The 26,582-nt window shown below is 42.3% G+C and overlaps 1 long non-coding RNA gene across 1 annotated transcript; it reads right to left on the bottom strand.

Moving 5' to 3' along the window:
* Positions 1–1,572: 1,572 nt before the first annotated feature.
* Positions 1,573–25,310, bottom strand: LOC119567248. Its single transcript, XR_005227186.2, has 4 exons — positions 23,700–25,310; positions 16,598–16,743; positions 8,770–8,884; positions 1,573–3,617 (listed from the first exon to the last, which is right to left on the bottom strand). It is a non-coding gene; the product is annotated as an uncharacterized LOC119567248 (long non-coding RNA).
* Between the last annotated feature and the right edge of the window lie 1,272 nt (positions 25,311–26,582).

The following is a 26,582-nucleotide window of genomic DNA, read 5'->3' as shown; positions in this document are numbered from 1 at the left end:
ATCCCTCCTGGTCAGAGGGTACAAGAATCACTTACCTGTAAGGGGTTAATCAGTTCCATTAACCTAGTTGGCACCTGACCAGAAGGACCAATGGGGAAAGAAGATACTTTCAAATCGGGGGTGGGGATTTTGTTTGTGCTCTTTTGTTGTGTGCCCTCTGGACAGAGAGAGGGACCAGGACAGGCAAAAACATCTAAAAAGATCCTGAATGATACATCTAAAATTACTGAATTGTAAGTAATGCAAGAAATGTTGTTACAGTATCTTTTGTTTTAGCTTGTGAATTTTCCCTATGCTAAGAGGGAGGTTTATTCCTGTTTTGTAACTTTGAAGCTGGCCTAGAGGGGGAATCCTCTGTGTTTCAAATCTTTTAATACCTTCCATCCTGATTTTACAGAGGTGCTTCTTTACTTTTTTTTTTTAATATAATAAAGTTCTTCTTTATGCACATGATTGGTTTTTAGTGTCCTAAAAACCCAAGGGTCTGGTCTGTGCTCACCTTGTAGACCTATTGGTTGGTGTATTATTTTCAAGCCTCCGCAGGAAAGGGGGTGAGGGCTTGGGGGGGAATAGTTTGTGAGGGGATAGGGCTCCAAGTGGCCCCTCCTTGAATGTTTGTTTAAATCATGATGGTGGCAGTAAATACCGTCCAAGGACAAGGAAAGGAGATTTGGGCATTGGGGAAGTTTTAACCTAAGCTGGTGGGAATATAAACTTAGGGTTTATTCATGCGGGTCACCCACATCTGTACCCCAGAGTTCAGAGTGGGAGGGAACCTGACACTGTCTGCCTCCGTTTGTGGGAAGACTGACATGAAAAAAAGTACATTAGCAAGAACTGTAAAATAATGTATAGTTAATAACTGCTGTAGTTTCACTAGTTCTTAGAAGTGATGGTGTATTTGCATCTTGAGCTGCTTATTTTATCCTCTTGCAATAATTCAGGTTTCACTGTAACCAGTAACGGATTTCAATTTCAGTTCAGGAGTTCAGTTTTGCCATTTTTGCTGTATAAGTGTCCCTGTTATCTTTAATGATTATGGACATTTATACTTAAAACGTTGCTTACATGCTAGACTAAACAAGGGTCACTCTGACGGTCAAATGTATTGTCTGCCTCTCTCTTTCTGCAGCAAGAATAAAAGGCTTCCAATGGCTTAACATATTGTAGAGGAATTCTGCCTTCTATATGGCAACTATCATGTATTTCTCATTCACTTTAGTTTCCTCTTAACAGTTACTGTCATTGAGACTTTAAAAGATCAGAGGATATAGCTATTTGAGGGTTTTTTTAAACTCTTTTGTATAAGTATTTTAATAAATGCATCAGTTTCTCAAGCCTCACAATCTTTAAAAAATTAAAATGAATATTAGTGAATTCATAACTTACTGATTATACCTGGCTGCAACAGCAGAGACTCCTCAAATTAAGTTTCCAGCACTGCAATGGGGAGATTTCAAAGTAACAGCCGTGTTAGTCTGTGTTCGCAAAAAACAAAGGAGTACTTGTAGCACCTTAGAGACTAACCAATTTATTTGAGCATAAGCTTTCGTGAGCTACAGCTCACTTCATCGGATGCAGATGAAGAGTGAGCTGTAGCTCACGAAAGCTTATGCTCAAATAATTGGTTAGTCTCTAAGGTGCCACAAGTACTCCTTTTCTTTTTGCAATGGGGAGGAAAGTTCAGACCACCCCCATAAATGACTGTTGTATATACATGATGCCCTCTTATATCCAAAACTACCTCATGGCTGAAGCTAGCTAAACAGTTGGTTCTTTCACTTTGACCTGCATGTCAGCAAACACAGGCTTTGCTCAACCACCATAGGAGCAAATCGTAAAGACACGGAACGTCCACCAAAAATGCCCTGCTCCTAATATCCCAGAATTAAAATCTTGGGGCTCCATAAAAGCACCTCAGCTGACAACAGTTTGTTAGAGGTAGTCTCAAGGTAGACACACAGATTTTACAAACCGAAGCAAAAAGCTAGAAATAGACTTTGAAGCATACTATTTGTGGAGTGGTTTACACCTTGTTGCTGTCTGTCAGCCGTAACTGTCACGTTACATTCAAGATAAATATAGAAGAAAGCCGTTAAAATCTGGTGGCTGAAAGGGTCAAGTGGCCTCCACCACCACAAAGACCAGTCCACATCTCTAACCAAAACAGAGGCACATCCAAGACCACGCAGGCATTTGAACTATGTGGGCAGAGGCTTAGCTAGGTTTTTTGGGGTATAGAGGGGGGTGTGTGTTAATGAGAAGCAATGCAGAGAGACAGAAGCAAAAAGAAAGCCAAGCAGAAACAGCCTGAAGCAGGCTGTGTGGTTAGGGTGCCAGCTGAAAGAGGTTTGGACCTGTGAACAAGGACACAGTCTCCCATTGTTTAATTCCTCCTGCATTCAGGAAGCAGGGACTTTGTACATTTTTGCTAAATAAACAAAATTACACCAAAGAAATACCCGACTCACCAATTTCTCCTCCTAGTTGGAACAACCTTCAACCCCTCAAAGCAGACACAACTCCACTAATTTTCTACAAAAATACTCTTACAAGATCATCTGTCTTGTCTAGATTAACTTCAGTCACTCATCTGTCTTTATGTCTCTGTTTTAAATCATTTTCTGAGAAAGTAGATGACTGCATATATTTGGGGTATGATGAAACAGATGCGAGACAAGTGTCATCAGCTTAATGATGGCAGTGCAGCCTCAAATCCCTGACACCCACATTCACTATAAAACTAACATTCTGGCCCGTTTTTCAAATATTAATACCTTACACGGAGGGGAGAAAGTAAGAACGGAGCAGAAGTGGTGGAGGCACAGCTCCGCTCTTCTCTGCTGAAAGAAGTGGGAGAGCTTCCCCTCTTCTTCCTGTCTTACTTAAGCCGCTCCCCTACAGATTCCCCTCCTCCTTGGTGGTGATGAGAGCTCCCACTCCTTTTCAGTCTACTTTAAACCCTGCTTATAGGATATCCAGATTCCTTATTTTATGTAGATTAATTTAAAAATCATTCATTATGTACCTAACCGCTGATCTGAGTATCCAAATTAAGGGTTTTCCACTATATTTGAAAGTTACGCATTACATATTAAAATCTCTGTGTCAGCTCTGGAAGTTGAGTTTATAATCAAATAAGACACTTAAAATTGACGAGATGATTGCATTCTCTCTTCCCTCACTGGGTTAAAATCTTTATGTCCCTGCCCAGTTTTAATAACATTCTTTATTCAAGCAAATCATCCATTGCAGTCAATGGGCATTTGAGCTAAGGACTGAATCAGAATTGAAGTACTTAGGCCTGCTTTGGGATCTGCCAGCTCACACCCCTACAGAGTCCCATTGATCTCAATGGCGCTCCACAAGGATGGGTTTGTGCTGGTGGATCTTGATGAAATATTGGAGCCTTAGTAAAACTAAGATTTAGCCCTGTAGCTGGCAATAAAGCACAGTACCTCAAAATAAGGAATCAGATGCGGGGACAGGAAATACGTGTTTCTGATTAAGATTCAGAACCAGGAGTCAGTATCTAGGTTCTGTTTCATGCTTTGTCACTGACTTGCTGTGTCACGTTGGGCATTCCACTTTACCTCTCAGTTCTTCAGATGTGCCATCTGTGAGAAAGAGAAAATAATACAGGGTGCTGTGAGATGTACTTTCATTAGCGTGTGTGTAAAACATTGAGATTTTTGCTGAAGATGCTATAGAAACTACAAGAAATTATTGTATTACATCCATTGCCAACACTACATTTCTGAATAGGTTTTCTAAAAAAAATTTCCAATGGTTTGTAAGTATGTCAGGTAAAATAAATTTGATACCTTCAAATCATTGAGACTTAAAAAAAAATACGAGACAAGAACTTGTTAGCTTGTTAAGCTTTTACACATGTATTGTTCTAAAATATTATAGTGTCTTCATCAGGTTTCAGAGTAGCAGCCATGTTAGTCTGTATTCGCAAAAAGAAAAGGAGTACTTGTGGCACCTTAGAGACTAACCATTTATTTGAGCATAAGCTTTCGTGAGCTACAGCTCACTTCATCGGATGCATTCAGTGGAAAATACAGTGGGGAGATTTATATACACAGAGAACATGAAACAATGGGTGTTACCATACACACTGTAAGGAGAGTGATCACTTAAGATGAGCTATTACCAGCGGGGGGGGGAGGAGGGGGGGAGGAGAAAAACCTTTGTAAGTGATAATCAAGGTGGGCCATTTCCACAGTTGACAAGAACATCTGAGGAACAGTGTGTGGGGGGTGGAATAAACATGGGGGAATAGTTTTACTTTGTGTAATGACCCATCCACTCCCAGTCTCTATTCAAGCCTAAGTTACTTGTATCCAGTTTGCAAATTAATTCCAATTCAGCAGTCTCTCGTTGGAGTCTGTTTTTGAAGTTTTTTGGTTGAAGAATTGCCACTTTTAGGTCTGTAGTCGAGTGACCAGAGAGACTGAAGTGTTCTCCAACTGGTTTTTGAATGTTATAATTCTTGACGTCTGATTTGTGTCCATTTATTCTTTTACGCTGAGACTGTCTAGTTTGACCAATGTACATGGCAGAGGGGCATTGCTGGCACATGATGGCATATATCACATTGGTAGATGTGCAGGTGAACGAGCCTCTGATAGTGTGGCTGATGTGATTAGGCCCTCTGACGGTGTCCCCTGAATAGATATGTGGACACAGTTGGCAACGGGCTTAATCGCAATCCGTCATTCCCATGATGGGATTTTCTACAACCTAACCTGGAGGATTTCCATAAAAATTATGTTTTATAAATGGAGAGGCCTAAATATATATATAATTAAAGTTTTAACGCATGCAATTTTATGGTACAAGGCATATTTCTAGTATCTGTATTTCAGAGACATAAAACACCAAACCAATGTGTTCCAATGGAAACTTCCATTACATTCACCATTAGTAACACTGAGACAATATGTACAGAAGTTTGAAAGACTGCTCAAGGAAATGAGTCCACACTCATCATATGACTGTTGTAAATAAAGTCTAAAGATAGATTCTCCTTCAAGCCCATTACAATTGTCTTTCCAAAAATATTTGTAAAAGAAAACATCAATTTGGTTGCACAAATCTACCAGCTTTACAAATGTACAATCAAGTTACATTTAATTAAAATTAAATCAGGATTAAAGGGACATATTAGATCCTAGCCAGAAAAAAGTCAATGAATAAAGTTTATGAAGGGAAAAATAGAGAACTTTAACTATCCAATATCTAATTAAGTTTTGCAAAAATTACTGTCTTGATGAAAAATATCAACATGCTATAAAATGTGAACAACCAGACTGTCCTGCTCTTTGCAAGATAATTAATTTGTCTTCAAATAACTGGTTTATTAAATGGATTTTTAGGTTAAAATAAAATCTAAATTAAACCACAATGTTCTCAAATTTCTTCATTTCCACTATGTGGGCAGATTCTCACAGACTTTAAGGGCCAAAAGGGACCATCATGATCATGCTAGTCTGACTTCCTGCACATTGCAGGCCACTTAAATTCACTCACCCACTCTTGTAAAAGATGAGCTTAGAAAGGTTCGGCCATCATGGTTGCCATATCCAAATTGTACTGTCTTAGAAAATGGTATTGCTCTCCTTTGAAGATGTATCTAATACTTTGCATGACTTTAACTACTGTGTACAAGTAGGTACACAGGTAACAAGTCAAAGATCTGTATTGATCACAGACACATGAATGAACATGCATTGCAACTGCTCTTTCTGGATCCTTCTTCTGAGCAAGCAGGCCAAGTAAAAACATGGAAGGAATTTGCACTTTAGAGCTTCTTGAAGATTATGAGTCCTGTAAACTTCCAAGCCTACTATTTTAATAAGCATATATTGGCATTCTACTAATCTGTTACCTTAGTGAAAAAACCTTTTTGGCTTGTTGTAACTTCCAGCATACACTGTGTAACAAAAATGTAAATACTTAGTAGTATATAGGCAGCAAAAGAAATACAGTTTCTGTATATATAGGGACCTTTTGATTTATACTTTTTGTCATGTGCTACAGTCTACAACCAGTTTTTAAAAGTGTGTATATATGTGAGTGTGAGGGGGAAGAATCTGAGGTTGCTGGTGGTAGCATTTTTTTTTCTCACCCTCCGCTATGAAGTGGCTAGTGGCAGTTTCCCTGCAGAACCTCACTGTATAAGGAACGCTTACTCACTCTGGACCCAATTCTATTGCACGCAAAGGCGCTGACTTTTATTTTTCCCAGTGGGTGTTCCACTCCAGCTCTGTGGCCCCGCTCCCACTCAGCCTCTTCCCCTGAGGCCCTGCCCCCACTCCACCCCCTTGACTCCCCTCCTTCTCTATCCCCACCCCCGAATGCCTCTCCCCAGCCCCGGGGGCCGCCGAATAGCTGATTAGTGGCCAGCCTGGAGGGCCACCAGAACCACTGTGGCTGGTGGGTGCTGAGCACCCCCTATTTTTTTTTCCATGGGTGCTTGAGCCCCGGAGCACCCATGGAGTGAGTGCCTATGGCTGTTCATACTCATGTTAAGTAGTCCCTTCATTCTATGAGTAATATGAAATTAAATGGATCTATTTGCAGTAAAGGTACTACTCAACATAAAGGGGTATTAGAATAAGGCCTTTTGTGACCAAAGTTCCACACTCCTTAGATTCATCGATTCCGAGGCCAAAAGGGACCATTGTGAAAATCTAATCTCACCTCCTGTACAACACAGACTATAGAACTTCCCTAAAATAACTCCTATACAGGGCCGGCTCCAGGCACCAACGTTCCAAGCAGGTGGTTGGGGCGGCACTGTGAAAGGGGCGGCAGTCCGTGTGCCGTCAGGGCGGCACTCGTCTTTCCGCGGCAGCGGCAATTCGGCAGCAGCCTCTTTCTTCAGGCTGCCGCGGTGGCAATTCGGCAGCAGCCCCACTCTGCAGACTGCACCGCCACAATTCAGCAGCAGCTTCTGTCTTCAGTTGTCCTGCTTGGGGCGGCAAAAATGGTAGAGTTGGCCCTGCTCCTAGAGCATACCTGTTCAGTGACGGAGAATCCTCCATGACCCTTGCTAAATTGTTCCAATTGTTAATTACTCTGACTTAAAAAGGTATGCCTTATTTCCAGTCTGAATTTGTCTAGCTTTAACTTCCACTCATTGGATCGAGTTATACCTTTCTCTACTAGAGTGAAGAGCCCATTATTAAATATTTGTTCCCTATGCAGACACCTATAGACTATAATCAAGTCACCCCTTAAGCTTCTCTTTATTAAGCTAAATAAATTGAGTTCCTTGAGTCTATCACTATAAGGCATGTTTCCCAATTCTCTAATGATTCTTGAAGCTCTTCTCTGAACCCTCTCCAGTTTATCAGGATCTTTCTTGAATTGTAGGAACCAGAAATGGACACAGAATTCCAGCAGCAGTCACACCAGTGCCAAATAAGAGATTTCCCAGTTTACTTATCCCAGGACTGCATTAGCTCTTTTGGCCATAGTGTTTCACTGGGAGCTCATGTTCAGCTGATTAACCATCAAACCCCATAAATCATTTTTAGAGTCACCGCTTCACAGGATAGAGCCCCATCCCTATAAATATGGCCTATATTCTAATATAGGCAACAGAAAGGTCTTCCTAGAGAATTGGCAGTGAAGGTGAGCTACTCACCTTTTCAGGGCTTCATGCAACACATCTTTAAGGACAGAACAAATTAGAAAGCTATCAGTAGATGACAATTATAGAACCATAATTTCAAGGATGTTCCAGGTAGAAGCAGAATATTGATGGAGTCTGGTATTTTCTTTGATGCCATCTTGTTTATTTACAAATAATGTACAGAATCCTGTCTCTCTGAATGCAGAAGGAACCAAGAACAAAAGGACCAGTTTCTTACCTTACAGCCCTGTCATAAATATAAAGGGAAGGGTAACCACCTTTCTGTCCATAGTGCTATAAAATCCCTCCTGGCCACAGGCAAAACCCTTTCACCTGTAAAGGGTTAAGAAGCTAAGATAACCTCGCTGACACCTGACCCAAAATGACCAATGAGGAGACAAGATACTTTCAAAGCTGGAGGGCGGGGAACAAAGGGTCTGGCTGTCTGTGTGATGCTCTTGCCGGGAACAGATCAGGAATGCAGCTCAGAACTCCTGTAAAAAGTTAGTAAGTAATCTAGCTAGAAAATGCGTTAGATTTCCTTTTGTTTAAATGGCTGGTAAAATAGCTGTGCTGAATGGAATGTATATTCCTGTTTTTGTGTCTTTTTGTAACTTAAGGTTTTGCCTAGAGGGATTCTCTATGTTTTGAATCTGATTACCCTGGAAGGTATTTACCGTCCTGATTTTACAGAGGTGATTCTTTTACCTTTTCTTTAATTAAAATTCTTCTTTTAAGAACCTGATTGTTTTTTTCATTGTTCTTAAGATCCAAGGGTTTGGGCCTGTGTTCACCTGTGCAAATTGGTGAGGATTTTTATCAAGCCTTCCCCAGGAAAGGGGGTGTAGGGCTTGGGGGGATATTTTGGGGGAAGACATCTCCAAGTGGGTTCTTTCCCTGTTCTTTGTTTAACACGCTTGGTGGTGGCAGCATAGGGTTCAGGGACAAGGCAAAGTTTGTACCTTGAGGAAGTTTTTAACTTAAGCTGGTAAGAATAAGCTTAGGGGGTCTTTCATGCAGGTCCCCACATCTGTACCCTAGAGTTCGGAGTGGGGAAGGAATCTTGTCAAGCCCCCAGGCCTCTTTAGCCAACACCCAGCCCAAACACATTCTCTCTCTACCTTTTTCCAGGGTCACACTGTTCTTACAGGCTCCTGCTTGGATTTCTTCCCTCTCCTTCTTGCTCTGTTCTCAGCTTCTGTGTGATCTCTTTCCCCATCCGCTCCACACACACACCTACCCAAAACAATAATAAGGCAAAAGCTCTTGGGCAGTTTTACACACATACTTTATCTCTTATGTGGGGGCTTATGCTTACAGTTATATTAATTGAAGGGTGAGTGACTACCTATCAATTTCAAAGGGGTTTTATCTCAAACCTTAACAAGGTTTCACCCAGCTCATAACACCAGTATAGTTAGAGGTACAACTTTTGTGTGCAGACAAGTCATCGGTGTCTAGGAAGATTTTTCATTAAACTTAGATTCAGAAGGGAGACTGTAACTGTCCTGTTCTGTGTATAGAGGACTTGAGTCTCTATGGCTGCCAATCCAATATCATTCAACACCAATAAACTCCCATAAGAAAAAGCTGTATAACAAGCCTTATATAAAAAAAGGACAATAAATGATGAAGTTATGAAACCAGTGCTATTCCTTCACACCCCACTTCCCTTTCCATAGATGCCTAAAGTATCTAAAAAGAAGAAGTTGGTTGTAAGGATACAGTAATTGATTTTAATTAGTTTGGTAAGCTGATGAGTGGGGGATGGGGGGGTTCCTTTTTGGAATGATAGTATGTTATGGTCCAGTAACTTGAGCAAAGGATTAGAAGCCATGCTCTCCTGAGTTCCAATGCTCGATAAGCTCTGATACTAACTCCATGTCTTGGACAAATCACTTAGTGTGATTAAGGAGTGGCAAAACTGGCCCCTAAATAGCCCTCAAGGATGACTACTCATTTGAACTGGGACTACTCACTGTACCAGTTGCAGAATCAGGCTCTTAATACCTCTGTTTTAATTTCCCCATATGTAAAATGTGATCATCAGGATTCGTTTATGTTTGTAAAATGTATTGAAAGTCATATTCTGCTCTCAGCAACACCTGGGTAATTTATGGTTAAATTATGTAGCGGAGAGGAGATTTTATACCAATCGCTGCAAAGTATCATTTTTTAGTCTCTTAAAATTAACTTCTTTTATCATCAGGACATTAGAAAACGCCGAATCAAATAAAAAAATAACCCCAACACAGGTTTTGAGTGTCCTACCCAATGCCGCTCTGCAGTGCAGTTATCTAATAAGTGTCCCTGAGCTATGCACAATCCTGATGAGATCATCTATTCTGCTTGTGTACAGACCAAGGCAAACAAAAAGGAAACCAAATAAATGTCTGATATATTAGATGAAACACAGCAAAATACCACAGAGCAAAGTCAGGAGGGAAAGAACTTTTATCATCAAGCCTCTAATGGGCTATTGCAGCCAATTAAAAGTAAACAGAATAATTTTAAGTGATAAAAGGGAGTTGACTGCCCAAATAAATCTTTTTGTCAGGTTTACTATGTAAATAACAACATGACTTATCAGATTTCTAATTCAAATAAGTCCCCAGTTCTAACTGTAGTCACATAAAATAAACATATGTACAGTACCTTGAGAAAAATCTGACTGCAGGCTCCACTAATTGATTGAGAATATCTGAAAGAAAGTATGTTTTTCTCTTCTGTATGGAAGGAACTTCTTGTTCAATGTGGTTTGAATCCTGAATCTGGCCTTCGTATTTCAATGTTACCAAGTTTTACATTCAATAAGCAAAGTATTCAGGAGGACCTTTATATGCACAATGTTGTCCCTCATGCGTCTTCCTTGAAACTCTGTACTTTTCCTAAAGTTACATTCTACTTTGGACAATTAAACTACTTCTAAAAACAAAGGAGAAAAGACGGCTCTGATTTGCAGGAACAGTCATAAGCTGACTGTTCTGGGATCATCTTCAGAATTACCTCATTATTTATTCTTGGTGCAGTCCACAAATTAAACAAACAGTTTCTATATATAAAATGGGGATGGGCTTAGCTTACTTTATCAGGGGTCGCTTTCATAGAGACAAACGCTGAAAACGCACTGGCTCAAGTTACCAAGCACAGCAGGTCATGTGTTTATGTGTATACTGTTGTGAATTATTTAGTAAGGTAAAACAAAGTAAAGGTTGGTAAATAAAGGGAAGTCAAAGATCCTGCTGGATATGAGTCAGAACTCATGCGTCTGTGACAACTCTGCATCTACTACTGTAGACTTCCAAACCCAAACCACTTGAATGATCGGTCAGAGTAGTGGGAAACTGAAAAAAAGAAATTCCCACCACTTTAAAGTCTATTGAACTTTGTGTGTCAGAATCTCAAATCCCTTTACAAACTTTAAACCATATAAATATTTCTTTAAGGTAAAGTATTATTGTTACATACAGAAAGAAAACCCTGGCTCTGACTGGCCATCTTAAAGAAGAATTTCTGGACAATTGCACCATGAAACCAAGGATATACCTGAGGTGCATCAATGATATTTTCATCCTTTGGATGGATGACAAACTCCCTCACAGATTTCCACCACAACTTCAGCAACCACCATCCATCCATTAAACTTTCTCTGGGCCATAGGCGCTGACTTTTATTTTTCCTGGGGGCGGAGGGGGTACTACACCCCCTCTCCGTCCTAAGGCCCTGCCCCCCCCCTGCCCTTTCCCCCAGAGCCCCACCCTTGCTCCACCTCTTCCCACCCACTCTGCCCCCTTCCTCGAAGCCCCTCCCCTGCTCCTCCCAAGGCCTCCGACCCACCACTTGCTGCTCTCCGCCCTTCCTCCGAGCACCTCCACCAGCCACCAACCAGCTGATCGACACCCCAACAAAACCAGCTGTGACTGGCGAGTGCTGAGCACCCCCTATATTTTTGTCTGTGGGTGCTTGAGTCCCAGAGCACCCCTGGAGTTGGCACCAGGGCTTTGGAGCGGAGCCCGGAGCTGGAGTGTGGAGCAGCTCCAGAGCAATGGAGCTGCAGGTTTTTGCCTGGAGCTGGAGCGAAGCCAGAGCACAGCTCCAAAGCCCTGGTTGGCATCTATGCTCTGGGACACTCCCACACTAGCATCGACTTCCTGGACACCACAATCAGCTTCAACAATGGAATCCTACAGACAACTATATACAAGAAACCCTTGGATCACGACACCCAGCATCATAGATCCAATAACCACCAGAAACACACAAAGAAATCTGTTATCTACAGCCAGGCACTCAGATACCATAAAATATGCTCTGAGGAAAGAGTTTGGAATATACACCTTAACACACTCAAAACTGCCTTCACCAAACAAGTATATTCCACCAGAAAAGTAGATCGCATCATGAAATGGGCCACCTGAATACCTCGATAGAGCCTGTTTCAATACAGAAATAAACCCTGCTCTGACTGCACACCCCTATTTGTCATCTGCCACCTCACACTGGAACTCATATGGGGTATCATCGAACAACTACAACCCACAATTTATGGGGACCCCATCCTGTAACAAATCTTTCCCAACCCCCCCTCTTTTGGCCTTCAAACAATCCCTGCCCACAACTTCTCCAAGCTCTTCATCAGAAGCAAGCGCCTCACAGACCAGAACACCAACTCAAAGCAGCACTACACCCTGCCAGAACAACAGACGTAAAACCTGCAGGCATCTCTCTACTGCTACAATGATCCACATCATAGGCACCAACCTTTTTCTTTACCCAGAGGTGCTCAAACCCCACTCCACACTTTCTCCCAAGTCCCCACCCCTGCCCTGCCTCTTCCTGTCCTGTTCTGACCCCTCTCCCAGCGTGCCCCATCCCTGCTCCTCCTCCTCCCCCCAGCACATCCTGCATGCCATGGAACAGCTCATCACAGCGGGCGGGAGGCGCTGGAAGGGAGGGGGAAAAGTTGATTGGCGGGGCTGCTGATGGGCGGGAGGCACTGCGGGGGGAGCTGGCTGCTGGTGGGTGCTAAGCAACCACTAAATTTTTTCTTGGGTGCTCAAGCCCTATGATCAACATCCACCAGAACTCAGCTATCAAGAGCCATGAGTCCTACACTTGCCTATTACAACATGTGGTGTACCTCATTCAGTGCACTAAATGCCCCAATAACTACTATGTGAGTGAAACCAGATAATCACTACACTCTCAAATGAACTCACACAGGAAATAATAAAAGACAAAAACACCACACTACCTGTGGGTGAACACTTTGCACAAAGTGATCTCTCTATATCTTATCTCTCAGTCCCCATCCTCACAGGGAACCTGCACAACACTTTCAAAAGATGAGCCTGGGAGCCTTAAATTTATAATTTTGCTAGACACTAAAAATCATGGTATTAATTACAACAAACTGTAACCCACTAACCCCCCTTTTTTGTCCTATTACTACAGCGATGTTAATGGGACATTTCTCCTTAGAATATGTGCTAACTACTTATGCTAAACTATCTGTTCTATCTATCGTGGGTATTTGAGCTATGACAGTGACTGCCTTCCCAGATCTGAGGAAAGCTGCTGTAGCTCGAAGCTTCTCTCTCAACCCAACTGAAATTGGTTCAATAAAAAATAATACTCATCCACCTTGTCTGGCTGAAAACTGTCATGTCACCAGTTTCTACTATTTACCACTTCATATTTAAATACTGAAGTCTGCAACAATATGAACCAGTCAAGTCATACAGAAACCCCTGACTCTCTGACTAGCCACATACATCCTGATTAGCTGCTGTTGACTTCAGTGAAAAAGAGAAGGTTAGTCCACCTTGTGCAGTAACTAAGTTCTTCAAGATGGTGTCCTGTGGGTGCTCCACTTTAGATTGTTGTGCCCGGTTTGGTCGCACATGTGCAATCCCCGTCTCACGCCACTTCAGGCGGTTAACTGGCGCTGTGCGACCAACCCACCCCCGCACCAGTTCCTTCTCTACCCACCTTTGGATTCTAGTCAGAGCATTAGCAGCGCTCGCTACTTAGTTCTCTTAGGCTATTTACTACGGTTATTTAGTTACTTCATTACTTTTTCTTTGTCCCCATTTCCCCCTTTCTTTCACCCCGCCCCAAAAACCCTTTCTTTATTCCTATTATTCTCCTCATTAGAAGCTAGGTTTCATCTGCCCCTTCCGAATAGTCAGCCTCTCTGAGGGCAAAAGCCTTTCTCTAATGGGAATGCCCAGTTCTCCAGGCTTTAAATGCTGCCTCACTTGCAGGCTTTCTATACCAGTCTCAGATGAATATGATCAATGTGTGCACTGTTTAGGCGAAACACACATAACACAAAAGGGTTCTCATTGCCACAAGCTAACTGCCCGGACATGAAAAGCTAGAGACTTAAAACTAAAGCTCCTCCTCATAGAGAAGTCTCTCAGACCAGCGTCTGAACCCAAAGCCCGGACCCCACCTGGACAAGCCTCCCCAACCACGGCTTCTGACAAAGATCCCTGCTCTACCAGGCAGGCTTCGTTTCAACTCGCTAAGGAAGTAATCCAAAAAGCAGGTAACTACTTTCCCAACACAGGAATCAGCTAAAAAGCACCGTTCCGCGTACTGGCAAATAGCATTGACACCGACCGCACCTGCAGTGCCCTGGATCTGATGTGCTGGAACCATCCGCACAGCTGGTGCCAGCTCAGACACAGGCTCTAAGGGGAATCAAAACTCCATGCCTCAGCACTGATGCAGTCAAAGCTGCGATCAATGCAGAGTGGCTCGGCATTGCCTCATACTTCAAAACCCAATGCATGCTTGGTGACCACTCTGGCACAGCCCACGGTACTGACATATTCACTGCTGCTCACAGCATCAACGATCATGCAGCCCCTGACGCAGATCATGCAGATACTGTGCAGCAGTTTCTACAGCCAAAAAGATCTTTTTGTTAGATCTACACCTGACTCTCCCATTCTCAGCACTGATGCAACCCTGGCATGGTAGGCACTGAGTCTTCTTGCTACTCCATCTGCTACGCTCCACCTCTTTCGAGTGATGAAGAGGAAGGACAGATATATTCTCCTCACAAACATCTCCCCACCAAGAGCCGCTCACATCGGTGCCACCTCAGGGCCTTACTGCACTGCTCCCACTCATCCACAGCGGCAATGGCCAACCCTGAGGCCCACCTATGCCCCTTCTACCCCAATGGGCATACTGAACCAGTGGGCCACATACCCTACTCAACAGGGACTGTCCACCACACCTGGATTAAGTGTGCACCTACACCTTCAGAACCTGGCCCCTTTGGAAAGGCAGGACAAGGGGAGGAAGAAGAGTTCGAACCCTCGGATCAGGAAGGGGCATCACCTATCTATCAGTCATCATCCTCTCCAGATAATACTGTCATGCTTCCTCCCCCTAATATGGGGATGATTTCAAGCAATTCCAGGACCTATTTAAAAGGATGGCTAGCTCTCTGGACTTCTCTCTGGAAGAGGTTCAAGTGTCACAGCACAAACTTGTGGACATTTTGAATAGCTACTCTTCCTCCAAAATCGCTTTACCTATGAACAAGGCGATAATGGACCCCATCAAGACTGTTTGGCAGACTCCTGCAAGAGGTCTGACAAAAAATATTATGTGCCAGCAAAGGGCACAGAATTCCTATTCTCCCATCCTGCACCCAGTTCACTGGTGGTCAATGCAGCCCATGAGCATGGCAGACAAGAGCAGCCCAAGAATACACCTTATGATAAGGACTGGAAAAGGCTTGACCTTTTCGGCCGCAAGGCTTATTCTTCTACTATACCAAGAGGGAACCCACCTCGTACACCTAGGAGCAGTAGAACCCGTTCCAACAAATCACAGAGGGAGGGGATTTTATTCCCACTACTTTCTCACAAAGAAAAAGTAGGCAGGTGGAGACGTTTACTCAATCTAAGAGGACTCAACAAGTTTGTGAAGATATAGCGATTCAAGATGGTCACACTAGGCATAATCGCAGCACTAGAAAGAGGGGATTGGTTCTCTGCCCTCGACCTCTAGGATGCATATTTTCATATAAAAATCCATCCCTCCCCTCGGAGGTTTCTTCGATTTACTATTGGACAGGAACATTACCAATAAAAGGTTTTTCCTTTTGGATTATCCACTGCCCCTCAAGTTTTTTTCAAAGGTACTAGAAGTGGTTGCGGCCTACCTCCGCAGAAACAGAATTATGATATTCCCATTCTTAGACGACTGCCTGCTGAAAGCACCAACACAGCAGGCAGCGTTACAAGCCACCAAACTGACAGTAACTCTCTTTGTCACATTAGGTCTCCAAACAAATGCACAAAAATCTACTCTCACCCCAGTGCTAGAGTTCACTGGGGCCCATCTCAATTCTCCAGAGGCCATAGCCTCTCTGCCAAGGCAATGCTTCCTCACTCTGACCAATCTCATATCCACAGCTCGAAACAGCCCACAGGTATCTGCCAGGACTTGCCTGAAACTTCTCGGCCACATGGCTGCCATGACCTTCGTCATCAAACATACGAAATTACACGTGTTGCTGGCAAGCGTAGCTCCGTCTAAACTATGTCCCACACAGACCCAGCATAGACAAATTAAAAAACTCCCTACTCTGGTGGACACAACCAGACAATGTCTGCACGGGGGTGCCCTTCGTTCAGAGGACACCAACACTAACCATCACCATGGACGCTTCACTCTTGGACTGGGAGGCAAACCTGCATCCCCTTTGGAATTCCTTCTTCACATAAATCTGTTAGAGTTGCGAGCTGTTCGCAACACCTGCTCCCACTTCTTGCAATCATCAAACACAAGGCCATTCGATCCTTACGGACAACATAGCTTTTATGTTTTATATAACAGACAAGGGGGAGCACAGTCAACTCCCTGTACATGGAAGCCATGAGACTCTGGCAATGGTGCATCAGACAAACCTGGTAGCCTTACCTTCTCAGGATGGTGGTGCATCCACCACACTCTCGCCTGCTCCTGCCGCATTTACTGTCAAAGGATGCAGGTCACGTCCTACACCCCAATCCACAGACTCCACCTCAGGGCATGATTCCTCCATGGCTCAAGGGGCCTGAGATGACCTGCTCAGAAGATGTTCAAAACATATTACTTAACAGTCGGAGAGCAATGACCCACCACACATACTTACACACATGGTGGCGATTTGATGCCTGGTGCCAACAAAAACAGCTGGCATCCATTTCAGCCTCCTTATCCTTAATATTGAACTACCTCTTAAGACTTAAAAGGTGAGGCCTCTCCATGAGTTCAATAAGAGTACACCGCTCCACTATCACAGCTTTTCACCACAAAGTAGATCAACTTTCTGTCTTTGCGCACCCATTCACCAAGCGTTTCCTCAAAGCCCTCACTAATATCTACCCTGACTTACATGATTCTACCAAACCATGGAACCTCAATCTAATCCTTTGGGGCCTCACCGGTTCCCCATTTGAACCCCATGGCCACATTCTCACTACTACATCTTCCATGGCGTTTCTCGGTGGCCATTACATCTGACGACGTGTTGGAGAGTTGAGTGCTCCCAAGGGAAGACCCCCCGCACCCCATATACTATCTTCTTTAAAGATAAAGTATCCCTGAGACCTGCAACCCCAAGTTTTTACCTAAAGTCATCTCAGCCTTCCATCTTAACCAACCCATTTACCTACCGATGTTCTATTCCAAAACACCATGAGGACAGAAGACAATCCACACTCCATACTCTCGACATACGGAGGGCATTAGCTTTTTATATAGACAGAAAGAGACCATTTCATAAATCACCCAGAATGTTCATTTCCATCAGCGAACGCTCTCATGACTTCAACTCTGAAGTCCCCTCCTTCTACCGGAGGGCACTGCTCTGAAGTCACCTAAAGTGGAGCACCCACAGGGACAGCACTTGAAGAAGAAGCACTACTCACCTTGTGCAGTAACTGAGGTTCTTCGAGATGTGTGTCCCTGTGGGCGCTCCACTACTCTCCCTCCTCCCCTCTACCACAGAGTTTATTGTTCAGACTGCAGTAGAGAAGGAACAGAGGTGCGGGTTGGTCGCACAGCACCAGTTAACCGCCTGAAGCGGCGCCAGACGGGGACTGCACATGTGGAACCCAACCACTGACTGCCACCAAAACCCTCAGATTACGAGTGCCGGGGTGCATGAGCACCTAAAGTGGAGCACCCACAGGGACAGCACTCAAAGAAGAACTATACTCACCTTGAATCAAATAGCATATGCTTTTGTGATGTTATCTGATTAAAATATGACCATGCAAACCAGTGTTGCTACAACTGTTATATAATTGCAACAAATCTTATACAAAATGTTATGCATGGCCAGAAAGGATAAATGACCCAGAGTCAACCTTTAGAGACATATTAGAAAAGTATGTGAATGGTAATTAGGGCCATTCCATGCTAGATAGGCTAGAACTTTGAAATGCAAACCTGTATTATTAGAGAATTGGTGGTGATACTATTTGTATGTGTGTACTTATATCTTGTAGAATGTTAGCCATGTAAACAGACAGTTTTTGTCTGGCACCATAGCTATTGATTCAGAGATCTAAAGGACATATTAACATTTAGATGAACTGTAAACATAGTAACATCACTGTATTCATCGCTCTTTGAAATGTATAGCAGATCATCTGCGAATGGTGGAAAAACAGGCAATTGCCTTATGTTAATCTGTATAGCTAATTACTGGGATGCTTAGGAAATAGGTCTACTTCAAAATCCCCTTAAGTGCCTATTGTTCGCCAAAGGACTCCAAGCTGTCAAAGAAGGTCTGGAAACTTATAAAAAAAGGGCTGAGTCCTTTTGATGCTTCATGCAGGGGAAGTTAAGACCAAAATTGAGATCTCCAATCCTAATCTGGAATCACCCTGAATAGGAAATATTGGACTACAGCCTATGGACTATTTCTGAAAGAACTCTTTGCGAACTACAAAGCTCACCATCTCTGCTATGAATTTGATCTCAAGAACGGTACTCATGTTTGTATGTATACTGATCTTTTAGCCAATACTTCTCTCCTTTCTTAATAAATTTTAGTTTAGTTAATAAGAATTGGCTGTAAGCGTGTATTTGGGTAGATCTGAATATTAATTAACCTGGGAGTAATGTGTCCAATCCTTTGGAGGTTGGTAGAACTTTTTTATATGATAGAATAGAGATTTTCAGTAATCTTCATCATATTTGACTTGGGTGTCTGGGTGGAGGCCTAAGGGGTAGGTTACTTTAAGGGAACTGTGTAGTTGGCTTCTGGGTAACTAGTGAGGTAGTTACAGAAGCTGTTTTGTGCTGGCTTGGTAAATCTAAGTATTGGAATATCCACCAGCTTTGGGGATTGTTTGCCCCAGTCTTTGCAGTTCACCCTAATTGAGTAATCCTCAGTTGGCTCCCCTGGGTCTCCAGTCACAGCTTTTACATGGGAGCTAAACTTGAAGACTACTTGAAAACTCCAGCTAGTACGAGAACATGGTTACTTGCTTATTTATCAGTGTTTGCCACTGGAACATAATACATTATTTCCAATTTGATTCTAAAACTCAGGCTGCTGATTTTGTTATAGTAAAACCCTACACGGTCTTGGTCTTAGCATGGGTTTCCCCATTGGCTCAGATGCCCTACTGCGCCTCTGTAGGCATTTCCCAAACCTATTCACATCATTGTGCCAAAATGAGCTATTGTGTAATAAAGTTGTTCATAATATGATCCTCTCTCTTCTATCTGCATGCTTTGATGAGCAGGTGAAAATAGTTAATGATATTTGACACTTAAAATATCATAAAGAAACTGAGTTAGTATTCATTTCAGTAAATGAATGGAGTAGGTCAGACCTCTCATAGTATTGTTTCAAGTTCTGCAAATGCAAGCAGCTCTCATTGCGTCACTTACCCTAAAAAAAGATGAACACAGTGTATCTTGGCAACAAAAACAGCTAATTTAAAACACAAAAAGCAAACTCAGATTTTGGAGAACAAGGTGGCAGTATAACTAAAGTAATGCTGTTATGCCTGTACCAACCACATACCGCCTAGTCAGTGTGCTGAAATATTTTTTTACATAAATATTATAAAGGAATAATTCTTACTGCTGACTTTTGAAAACTGGTTTCATGCTATCATATTACTGCAGTGCATTAAATGTGAAATAGATCCCCAGAACTTTGTTATATGTAGAAGAATGCTTTGAAGGTTTGATTATTTCTAGGGCTCTGAATACTTACACAGTTGATTGTATTCCATTATATCTAAGTCAGTTTGGTTTCAGTCTATTTTCAAAGGAAAAAATCAGAAGTATCAGCTTGCAAGAACTGCCACCCTGCTGTTCTGTTTTCTCTACGTGTCAGTTTCCCCACTGTGATTACCCTCAGTGACTATGAACTAAGTGAAAATGAAGCATAATACATTTTTGATCCATGCCTCAAAATGTTAAATACTGGAGACAGCCCTACTGAGGCTAATCCTGTGAGGAGCAGAACCCCGTGTCATGTAAATGCTTTGTAGGAAGCAGTTTGCACTTCGCAAGATCAGCCAGTTTGACTGTTGCATTTCTAAACACTGTTCTATGATGGCTAATTGGCTGCTTTATGTATGGATTTATCATACTGCTTACAGTGGAATAACGTGCACATAGAAGAGGGAAAATTTGGGACAGCACACCATCTCCATGATTCCTTACAAAAGATCCTTTCAAGGCCTTCCGATGGAACCTCTATAGTTAAGTACTGAGCTCAGTGGCTGCCATTCCACTTTAAACATTTCACTCCTTCAGCACACGGTGAAACAGTTTTCTAGAGATCACAGCAATGCAGAAGCAGCATTAGCGAGGGGAGACAACGGGACAAGGAAACAGGCCTTGGGTCAGGACTGAACAGAAAAATTGGGATTCTGGCACACAAAAGTAAAAATGTAAGAAAGAATAACAAAGTTTAGGAAGAACATAAGCAGAGATCATCAGATATAAGTAGTATTAGAGAAACAGTAAAATATTACTTAATTTCTAGTGCTAAAAGATGTTCCAGGGTGTGACACACAGCAGGCTGCCAGTGCAGCTGCTGCATCCTGTTACTATAGACCCTTGTAATATTCCATTAATCCTAAGTGGACATTCTGTAGAAGAAGAGCTGACAGAACCTACATGTCCCCTGTGGGAAGAAGCAAAAGGACTGAATGGGAGAAAGTAGAGCTGAACAAACAAATTAGAATAATTTATTTTAAAAAAATTTGCTTTTTGGGGCCAAAGGTTAGATGCACAAAAGTGCCTGCCACAAAACATTACAGTATTTTCAAATTTAGTCATTATTTGCCTATTTCTTCAATATGCAAATACAGTATGCAATTAGTACAGCTTGTAGCATGCATTTGAAATTTGAATCCATGTGTGTTACAAAAGACAAATATGATACAATTTCTGTTCCTTGACAGGAAGATGCATCAGTATGTCACTAGAAAGCATGAATCAGAATCATACAATTGAAGATACAAAATGAAATTCACTTTTTATTCTTGCTAGTCAAGTTCTACAGGACTGAAATATGTGCTTAAGTGCTTTTCTGAATTGGGGCTTATGGAAGCAGAAAAGTAATTAAAATGTAGTTATTGATGGAAAATTTTAGACCTTGAGGAACTGTACCTTTTTAAAACTAGTTTTACAGAACATTTACATGAGATGCTTTTGGTGTTACGGTAGGATTTTCAAAATCTGTCACAGCACTGGCCTAATCTCTGCTCCCATCGAGTGCTTTTGAAAATCTTACTCTAAAGACTGAGGCGTAAAATTTGATTTCATTTAGAGATCTCATCTAAAAAGACTACCTTCTGATTTCCAAACCTTGCTTCACTGGTTTTGGAACTAATCCTTGCTAAATATACCCATTCACTAAATAGAAGGGACATGTATGATTTTCTTTTGAATCAATATAAACAGAGTAGTGCATGCTCTATGAAGATACCGTGGCTTACTACTATACTTTTTCAGAGACCTATTTGTTTATAGTGAGTGACAACAAAAAACATCTTTAAAAAAAAAAATTTTCAAGTAAGGACCAGTTGCAGATCTCTTCCCTTTCCCTACCGCCCCCGCTTCCCACCTCCAGACACCACATTTCCACCTAATTCCCTGTTTCAAATTCTCATTGCTCACTTGTGTATATTTAGTTCTGGGAGAAGAGGTTGCATTGTTGGGTAACAGTCCCACTTGCAATGTAAAGAGCAGCAGGAATGAGTTAGGGAGGGGTCTATTTCTCCTTGACTAGAAGGATAGTAGGTGGTATGCTTCAAAGACTGAGCAAAACGATGACATTCAGTGAGAGGACCCTAAAAGGGAAACTTAAACTTGCAAATCCAGATGGGAAACTCTTACAGATGGGACCATTGCCAAATGAATATAGGTCAAATTTGCAACCTAAATACCAGTGTCCTTTTAAACACAATTTTAGATAATAAAAAAGCTGCTAAATTAGTCGTGCTGGGTGTTGAAGGGGTACCTTTTGCCATGTTTGACTCACAGTAAAATTAACATTAAAATATACTGCCTATTTTGATACATTGCAGCACCATTTTCTGTTTAGACAATAACAAATCACCATAGCAGCGCAGTAGCCCTGGTTACTGTAAGATCAGTACAACGAAAGAAGAACGCTCTTGGTTGAGGATTGGCTGGCTAAACTACTGAACATTTGCTCTCGGTTTCCAAGACAACATTGCTGAGCAGCATTTTTTACCTTATAATTTATTGCAGAGAAGCTTGTAAAATGCAGATCAAACTGAAATGAAGATGGCTAGTCCTGCTCATTTAGAGCCAACTTATATCAAGGAGCTCAGAGTTGCCATCCTAATATTGTTGTAACCAAAACAAATTCAGTGCTGAAAGCTTTAAAATGCATGTGAATATTCCCTCATACAAATTTACCATATCACAGCTGTCAATTTATACAGCTCTCTCTCTCTATATTTGCCATTCTACTTTAATGCAAGTGTAACTTAGAAGAACATATCTTTTGCAGACACCACTATTAGATGGTATTAATATAGCAAATGAAAAAGAAAGGAGACAATAATGCTAAGCAGCTTCATTTCAGAAGAGTTCCTCTCTATTTATTTAGTACCAGCTTCGCTGAGCTTCTTTCATACATATCAATCAAGTTAGCTGCAGTAAATTAGTGAAAACACATTAAACTTCCATTACTTTATGCAAACACTAGCCCACAAGCAAAGACAGTGTGTTTTTAATCATCCCTTACCACAGTCCTTTCCTTTTTCCTTGTAAGAGCCCCATACACTAGGAAATGAACAAATTAAGAGGTCCACTTCTGTTCCCACTGAAGCCAGTAAGAGGATAACTAGGTCTAAACTCACAGGAGACTTATCAGTCAATTAGATTGCTCCTGGAGCCACAGGTAGTCTCAGTAGGTTTCTGGGTGAAATTTCATGGAGTGGCTGAGCTCCCTAAATCATTCCCTCCCTCTTTGGTCTTGGGGTATGTCTACACTACAGTTAAATGCCCACAGCTGGGCCATGTCAGCTGACTCACAGACATTGGGCTGCAAGAATGTAAAACTACAGTGTAGGCATTCAGGCCCAGAGCCAGGCTCCAGCTCAAGCGCCGAATGTCAACACTGCAATTTTTACAGCCCCACAGCCCAATCATCTGATATGACCCACCCACGGGTGGGTAACTGCAGTGTAGACATACCCTTATTTCACAGAATATTCAGGTTGGACTGGACCTCAGGAGATCATCTAGTCCAACCCCCCTGCTCAAAGCAGGACCAATCCCCAACTAAATCATCCCATCCCATTGTCAAGCATGACCTTAAAAACCTCAAAGGAAAATTTAGAGGCCAGAAACGATAACTTGGGATCTTCTTCCAATATTGGGGATTTTACCAGTCTGTTTTCTTTCACTTTGTAAAGCATGTGACACTTGATAATTTATAAATTTTCAAATTTGATCTTGACAAAAATATTATTACTGCTTACAGAGTTACCTAATTATTCTATACTACTAGCCTTACAAGACTTACCTTTAGCACTGTGTCAAGCTGCCATATTTATTAGTTTATAACAGATGAAAAGCTGAGAGATGACTCAGGTTTAACTTTTTCCTCCTCTCATAGTTGAAGAGAAAGGCTCCCTGTCATTGAAATTTGAAACCAAAAGGAAACAGAAGTAAAATATTAGAAATTAGAAAGGCTATTGACAAGGACAGTGAATGTCCTCTGTGTTTTATTCCTGTCTTTTTCATTACTAACTGTGTGGGAGGGTAATGGGTGCGTTATCTAAGATTTGTAGCTTCAGTAATAGATGTTTGTAAAATAATTTGAGATACAAGGATAAAAAGTGTTGTGTACAATTGCTAATTATGAAATATGTTCCATAACTAGACAAATTAGATTTTCATTGTGAAACAGACAGCTCACAGCTATTTAACATCTGGAACTTTAATATCAAAGAGAAAGTGATTTAATTCAGTTTGAGATCATGTTGGCAGTCATCCAAATTATGACCACAGTGACTGAAGAGTATAAATGGGGCTGCATAATTACCTTTTATTTTACACTACAGAGTTCTAGAAGACATCACGGCCTCAGGACCTTGCAAAATTTTCTAAAGTTGAATATTGTAGAAACCATATTAATCAATTAAAATTAATTTAGGCTCAGTCTATGGGAGAATATCATGCATCCAGCTTTTGATAACAGCACTTAACAGAATCATTATGAAAGAGTCAGAATTTTCTTTATAAACTTTGCTATTAAGGATTTTACACTTAACTGAAAAAAAATGAGCTCTGAAGACTGTCACTGGAACATATGAATGGTCATACTGGGTCAGACCAATAGTCCATCTAGCCCAGTATCCTGTCTTCCAACAGTGGCCCATGCCAGGAGCTTCAGAGGGAATGAACGGAACAGGCAATATCAAGTCATCCATCCCCTGTCATCCACTCCCAGCTTCTGGCAAACAGAGGCTAGGGACACTCAGAATAGTGTTGCATCTGTGCCCACCCTGGCATGCATAGCCATAATAGCCATTGATGGACCTAACTTCCAGGAACTTATCTAGTTTTTTTTTTTAACCCTGTCATAGTTTTGGCCTTCACAACATCCCCTGGCAAAGAATATCGGCATACAGGCAAATTCTCTAACAGTCCTCTATTACTTTTGCTTACACTATGTTTTTGTTTAACACGTGGAGAATGTATTCTTTCAATAGCCCTATTTCTTTAACAGATGTTTGCTTTATGGCCCACCCTATAGTCAAAGAATTGGAATCCTGCATGACTGAAGCAGTTTGGCGAGACAAACTCCTCTAAAAAGATCTACCTTGTTTTTGTTTATACTATTATTCTGTTTAAGACAAGATCTTGAATCAGACAAAGGGGAACCGCTTAATATTTGAACTTCCTATTCTTTTGCTCTTTGACAATGTCACTCTTACTAGAAGGTGACTGCATATTGGTAACTAAAGGCAAAATATTAAGCAAATAATATTAAGCTTCTGACCAAGGTCTGGTTTGCACTTAAAAGTTTTGCCAATATAGCTATGTCAGCTAGAAATGGGGGAGTGGGCAGGCAAAAAGGACAACTCTAGAGCAGTGGTTTTCAAAGCTGGTCTGCCACTTGTTCAGGGAAAGCCCCTGGCAGGCTGGGCCAGTTTGTTTACCTGCCACGTCCGCAGGTTCCGCCGATCGCGGCTCCCACTGGCCGCGGTTCGCCGCTCCAGGAAATGGTGGGGGCCCAGGGACGTGCTGGCCGCCCTTCCTGCAGTCCCCATTGGCCTGGAGTGGCGAACCGCGGCCAGTGGGAGCTGCTATTGGCCGAACCTGCAGACGCGGCAGGTAAACAAACCGGTCCAGCATGCCAGGGGCTTTCCCTGAACAAGTGGCAGACCAGCTTTGAGAACCACTGCTCTAGAGCCCTGCACAGACACAAAATTTGTATCCACATCCTATTCCGCAAGATGATCCGCAGATGCAGATATCCATGGATATCCCACAGAGTTGCAGGGCTCTAGATACAAATTTGTATCTGCATCTGATCTACAAAAATGGCCAGTGGATATCTATGGCTATAAAGTGGATATCCAGGGATTTGCAGAGCTGCTAGACACCACTAACCAGCACAAGACCTTGTGTAGACACATCTATACCAGGAAAAAAAGTTATTTTGCCATTATAGCTTATTTCATTTGGGGGAAATAGAGTGAGTTATACTCCAACCCCCTCAACCTCAAGGCGGGGGCTTTGTCTGCACAGGAGAAAGGGTAGTGGGCTCCTTTAAGAACTCCCCCATCCTTTATGGACTAGGTAGGTGATGGCTCGGAAGTGGGTAGAAAGTATCACCTGGGGGCAGGGGAGTGCTAAGCCATTAGCCTCTGCGTAGCTGGGGGAGGTTATATAAGCCTTGTCTCTCAGCCTGAGCCCCTCTAACACCTATACTGACTACGTACTATTCCATAGGGTTTCTGGTTCCCTGATAAACTGGATAGGGAAGTGGACTATGGAGAAGAAATCCTCAAAGAAGCTGGTGAACAGGGTTAAGGCTTCTAATCTGGCAAAGTGAGGAGAGACCCCCCTTTACCCACATATGAGGGGAGTGTGGTGGTGTCCCACCAATGGGCTGGGACCAGCTGTGGAGGCCGGGGGGGGGGGGGGGGGGGGGTGGGGGGGGCGGGGGGCTGATAGCAGGAAATGATTAAGGAATCATGAAAAGCACTGTATGAGTGATTGCCAGAGTAGTTGCCAGATGAGTTAAATTAATAAAGCTGCAGTTTAATTAAACCACATCCCTTGCATCTTGTCTTTTTCCTGTATGTCCAGGACAATGTGTAAAAAGAACTCACTGGTATAAGCTGTGTCTTCACTAGAAAGATCTGCTAGGATAGCTTACCAGCAAACCTGTTCT

The sequence above is a fragment of the Chelonia mydas genome, chromosome 10 (genome assembly GCF_015237465.2).
Source record: "Chelonia mydas isolate rCheMyd1 chromosome 10, rCheMyd1.pri.v2, whole genome shotgun sequence".
Lineage (NCBI taxonomy): Eukaryota > Metazoa > Chordata > Testudines > Cheloniidae > Chelonia > Chelonia mydas.
This window is presented reverse-complemented; position numbering and strand designations above follow the sequence as displayed.